Genomic DNA, 6,345 nt, shown 5'->3' on the forward strand with positions numbered 1-6,345 from the left:
TCTAGTAACAACAGATCTGTGAGCCAATCAGAGGAGAGGAGGCTCTGAGCCTCTCTTCTGATTGGCTGACTGTTTTCTGAGTGATCCAATAAAAACATAGCAGATTTCAGGTAAAAAACACTCAGAGAAACCAAATCCTGTAAAGGTTTGGATGGTGGGTCCAGGTGGGCGGGGCTTGGTGACTGTTTTGTTGTGACATCACAAAGTTCCAGAAGTCCTGACGGCTGGTTTTAAGGCTCAGTTTCTGAATACAGGCTGTGTGCATTTCTCTGTGGACTGAGGCTTTGATACTTTCACAGTATTAATATAGAACCTAGACCTGATCTATAATCACACTACACATGGACAGAGACCTTTAGATTATATGGAGCTTTAACAGTGGGCCATGCAGATTCCACAGCGACCACACTGAACGAGACCTGATTAAACATCACCGGTGATCTCAGATCGATGCCCACATGTTTGAAATGAGACTCTGGTTTGAACACGGGACACTGGGTCTTAGAAAACGAGATGATTTCCCTACAGAACCACAGGATTGTCTAGTAGCTTGAGTCGAGGAACATCCTGCTTCCTCTCCCCGTTCAGTTACAACCTCATTTGCATTTAGATGACATGATATTTATATCAGGGTGAACAGGTTTGGAGCCGTTGCTCCTGCTCAGGGTCACAGAACAGCTGATTGGGACTTTGGCTGTTGGTGGGATTGAACCTGTGACCTCTCTGTTACAGCGCACACACACCCTTCAGCTCGTAGGGACCATCCAGCGTCCCAATTACATCCTGCCTGTACAGACGGCTCACATTCATGCTCTTTACCACGCAGCAACAACAGGTTGTGTTTCTGGGATAATGCTCCGGCTTCCTTTTTACTGTGAAGGACCAAATTATGGAGGAGATGTTTTCCATTCCCACAAACCGTCTCAGAACACGCTCTGGTGTCAGGATTAATACAGACTCTCGCCTGACAAACAACGACTCAAATCACAACGAGAAAAAATGTAGAACTGTCCAATGAAAAGGAACCTCACGGTCCAACGCCACCGGACGACTTCCTCTTATCTGAAAATAACAAATGTGTTTCTACAATTTATATTTGTGTGAACTGCCTCCGAAGAGAAGGTACCTGTAGAAGAGAGAGGTGAATAAAAAGAAGAAGGGATGGTAGGAAAAATGGAAAAGGAAAGACAGGAGATGACAGGTTGTTTAACTTCCTGTTTGGAGTTAAAAAGGTCGACAGTTTGCACATCCAAAAAATCCCCCCAAAAAAACCAGCATACAAAGGAAAAGGAGAAGTTTTCAACACTTTCAGTTTTTCCTTTTTCATTTTCAACTCTTTGGATTTTACCAGAATATCAGAATCGATCTGAGTCTATCCAAGTCTATACATCCGTCTGAACGTGATATCTCAGCAACACCTTGAGGGAACGTCTTCAGATTTGGCACAAACGTTCATTCGGACTCAAAGATGAACTGATTAGAATATAGAGGTCAAAGGTCAAAGGTCAAGGTCACTGTGACCTCACAAAACACAGTTCATAACTCACAAATTCATATGCAGATTATCACACAATTTAATTCAAGTGTCTATCAGGTCAAGGTCAAAGGTCAACTTCACTGTGACACCTCTGGATATAATTCAAGCTGTAACTCAGGAAGGAGAGACAGCGATCATATTTCCTGACACTTGGCTGGTTGGCGGAGGGATACAACCACGAGGAGGTGGTCCTAGTTTTTCTCATGTGTCTTACAACATCAGATACAGTTGTCACATAATAATAATAATAATAATGATAATAATAATAGAACCATGAGGCTTTGATTTGAGTATTAATCAGATTTTTATCTCAAATGATGCAACAAACCCTCCGCCCAGCGCACATTCAGGCCACAGCTTGTTGACTCCACCTCTCAGTTATTATCTGGTAGTTTTCCATTAACTAATGAGCATCTCATCTGAAGAACATTTCACCCATCTGTTTTGTCTCTGCTGCAGTCGATACTACGTCGCCCGTCCACCACCGCCACCATCACGGAGATCGGACCCTGATGGTCAGGGTCCGATCTCCGTCCCAACCAGTCGGACTCGGTGATTGTCCGTCTGAACAACATCTCCAGTGGTTGCTAGGCAAACTCTGACAGATCACATGACTCTCAACTGACTGCACCCAGGTGTGTTGTGAACCAGTCTGGACAAGGTGATCGGGGGAAAGGTTGAGGCGCGCCCGGCTCCTGATCCCAAAGCACTTCATTCTACAAACTTTACTTTTGCACGTTTGTTTTAAGTCTGACACAGTAATGTTTAAACTTTATTTCTTATTCTTTAATAACAAAGAGGAATACATTCAGTTCACCATTTTGCATTTTCAAAAGATCAGGAGAAGAAGTCAAGAGTTTAAGGAATTTTATTGAGCAGAAATCTGTTTTCTTTTTAACTGAAAGAGCAAAAATGGCAGATGGGACTAAAGCCAGAGTGAGAAAATAAATGCAGAATGAATTAAAACAGAAAAGCAGACCACTGGTGCCAGGATGGTCCGGTGCCAGTGACCTGCTGCCTCCAGCTCCACCCACCCAGGAACCAACATCACAACACACGAGCTCCGACAGAAGCCCTGGCACCGTCAGTCTGCAGATTATTATGAAAAATAAACTACCGCTGGGTGTCATTTTACCACATAACCCAGAATAACCCAGTCACCCACCCCCGCCCCCCACCCCAGGGTTGATCTATGGAGGTGATTTAGGGCCTAAAATGTAAAATGAAAGTTGTAGATGAGCGAATGAAACTCTGAACGTAAACCGAGAGCGAAAACGCAGAACTGAGAATGAAAGAAATGAAGCATGAACGAAAAGACGGATGTGAGAGTGAAGAATCTGGATCGTGTTACATAATAGTTCCTCAAGCATATGGAGCTGTACAGACGTCCACTCATAAACTCACAGGCTGCAGGTCGAGTGTTTGTCTCATTTCATAGCAGCTAATGTTACTGAAAACATCACATTTTATCTGGATGTTATTCAGCAGCTAAAGTTACTGACATTTTGTCACATTACGTTCGCTGTTGAATAAATACTGAATTAGTGACGGCCAGATTTAGCAGCTAATGTCACCGTCAATTTTTCATTTTCTCTTGACGTTACTTTTGTAGCAGCTAAAGTTGTTGGATTCATTTTCATTGGAAATTTGATGTTTAATGGCCAAACTTTTTTTTTTTTCATTTCATCTTACTATTAGATTATTGATTATTCCTCTACGCCGGCGACAGCCAGAGCTGGAGGCATGTTGATTTGAGGTTGTCCGTCTGTACGTCTCAGTAACACCTTGAAGGAAATTCTTCAAATTTGCCGCAAATTCAAAGATGAACTGATTAGATTTTGGTGGTCAAAGGTCAAAGGTCACAGTTACCTCATGTAACACGGTTTCAGCCTCTTGACTGTGATCTCTCAAGGACGACCTTGAGGGAATTTGTTTAGATTTGTCACAAAAATCGATTCTCAAAACATGACTTTTGGCCGTAACTCATCCACTAATCACGACACAATTTAACTCAAATATCCACAAGGGTAAAATTAAGTGATGAGATTTTTATATATCCAAAGGGTCAAAGGTCAACTTCACTGTGACATCATAATACTTTTATTTCATTCACACAATAGATTCATGAAGGCTGAAGACAGCAGCTAATGTTGAAGAAAATGTCATATTTTAACTATATATTATAATTATTAACCAATTTATTGTCATTTAATTACATACTATTCTTTTTTGAATTCTTATATTGTCATTATTTTCCTTACTAATGCTGTAAAGGGAATAATTCCTGAAAAGTAAAACCAGCACTGAGAGGTCACTGTGTTATTCTAAGAGGTGATTAGTGTTGCGGTGTAATCTGGTTTCTTCCAGTGTCTCCAGCATTAAGTTCATTGATGATTCAGGTCAGTAATCACCTCTATAGATGGATGCAGGAAGTGAGTTGAGTATCTTGATCCTCTTAAACTGTCATCTCAGATCACCTGTGACAGGTGTGCTTTGGCTACACTCACATTATACATTATACATAATACATTATAACTGTCTCCACGCTCAAACTCAACCTTAAAGTCTCCCTGACTGTTATATGAACTGAGTTTGACAGTAGAAGGTCGGTTTCACTTTGATCTGCTGAAAGTTTTTTTTTTAACACATCATTATTCAGAGCAGTGTAAATTTTAAGACTTTGAAGGTGCCCAGAGGAGATGTTTAAGAATAAGCATATAATAATAATAATAATAATGATAATTATTATAACACATAAAATTGCACCGAGACAGAAGAAATGTAAAAAGTTTGTTTGTTGTTGGTTTGAACTCACTGAACTCAGACTTGAACTTAATATATCCTAAAAATAATAGATCCTTTAATATATTGGGGGGGTTCAGTGATTTTTGAGTCGATTGATGTTCTGCACATTTGCACATTAAACCAAATATTTTCTAGGTAAAAGATTTCAGTGTGAAGCATCTGTCGACTCTGGAAAGAGCCGTGGGACAAAGCCAAGGCAAATTTATTTGTATATGACATTATCATACACAGAGGTCATTCAGTCTGCCTGACTGTGAAAACAGAAATAAAAAGCGTAATAAGAAAACAGTACAAAAACAATCTTTTAAAGGTGTGCTTATTTGCTTTTTCTGGGGCTTTCAACCATTATCATATGGTCTTCATCTGCAGGTGCAGTTTGCTCATCTGTTGATGTACAAGCCTGGTAGCTGTTACACTTTCATGCGCAGAAGTATTCAGACTTCTCATCTGTTTAAAGTTTAGCATACAGTTGAAAGCTCTAAAAAAAAAAAAAGCATGTAAGTGGACTTTGAGCAGGGACTGTTGTCAAACTACTATTTTCAAGGTTTAAAATGAACTTTGATGCTTAACTTTTAAGCCAATAAAAAGTCTTAAACATGCTATGGATGAATTCATGACCGCTGCAGAGCTTGGATGTCAACAGACCCGTCTCCGTGACAGACGAGGAAGCTCTATTTGCTGATGAAGACCATGTGATATGGACTGAAAGCTCTGGATAAATATATCTAATTAAGTCAGACAAGCCAGACTTGTTACAGTGGTTTCTGGTGGGTAAAAACCAGCTTTGCCCTTAAGGCAAACTGCCCCAAGGGCAAAGCAGCAGCGCGTTTCTGTTTCTAGCATCTAGAAAAGAAAAAACAAAAAAACATTATTCATCTTTTGTTTTTCTGTTTTTTAAATATATTGAGTGACTGTACATGTTTGCCTGCTGAGCCACAGCCTGCCCTGCTCTCTACACTACTCTGAACCAGAGGCAGGTCTCCTCCCAACAGCACAGCTTCTGGCACTGCTCATGCTGCCTTCGCTGCACGTGGGAATAATCTGCTTCGGCGCTGTGGTAGTGGAGTACCTGCACTTGTTAAAACTTGTGTGTAGGTGTCAGCACGCCAGTGGTGAAGACTTTGAGCCTTTTGCAAAGATGCACTTGTGTGAGTAATAAAAGAATCCTGCCTGACTGTGAGTAACACACCCCGATGGCAAACACACACAAATGAGACATTTCGCAAGATTTCTGTCCTGACATGTTATTCCAAGAGGTGAGTTGAGTCAGTTTAATCAAGCATTTCGATCATTATATGTAAGTATAAAGTTCCACGCAGTTGACTCTACTGACACTATTTTTGTATTGGTGAATGGTGAGGATTTGTAAAATTTGATTAATCTAGACTCCACCAGCAAAACAAGACATTCAGCAACTTGACATCAGAATAAAAGTAATTGTTTAGGTATGATTTACTGAAAGCTGATATCACACAAAATCTATAGCGAGTACTAGCTCTTGGTCTGTTTCTGTTTATTTTAAATATTTTAGCCAGGGGGGGGGGGGTCACTAAATGTGTCATGTTGTAACGTAAAAATTTAAATAAAAGAAAAATCTAAAAAGATTGAATTATGACAATAAATTAATCAGCATTAGGTAAAAAAAATGACCAATACCAAAACAAGAAACTGCATAAAAAGTATCTCAAAGTTGTGATGTACTAAGTCAAAATTAAAACTTCATATCTAATAATTATGTTAGCAGTTTGACACAGTAATTTGGAATTCATTGTTATTGCTATAAGATTGTGAATCAAGTTTGACCCAGCACTGACTGAAATGTCATTACCACATCACAATAGTGGTACTTAATCATAAGAGTGACAGCATGACAATGTAATACAACAGAATGATATCATTTGTCAGTCGTCATAGATTTAAAGTGTAGTGGACCATTGAGGGCAATGATAAAAATAAGTAAGGTGACTGTTTATTAGATCTTTGCATGATTTTGCAACAGTGTG

This window comes from Seriola dumerili, unplaced genomic scaffold, assembly GCF_002260705.1.
Source record: "Seriola dumerili isolate Sdu_G_001 unplaced genomic scaffold, Sdu_1.0 BDQW01000435.1, whole genome shotgun sequence".
NCBI lineage: Eukaryota > Metazoa > Chordata > Actinopteri > Carangiformes > Carangidae > Seriola > Seriola dumerili.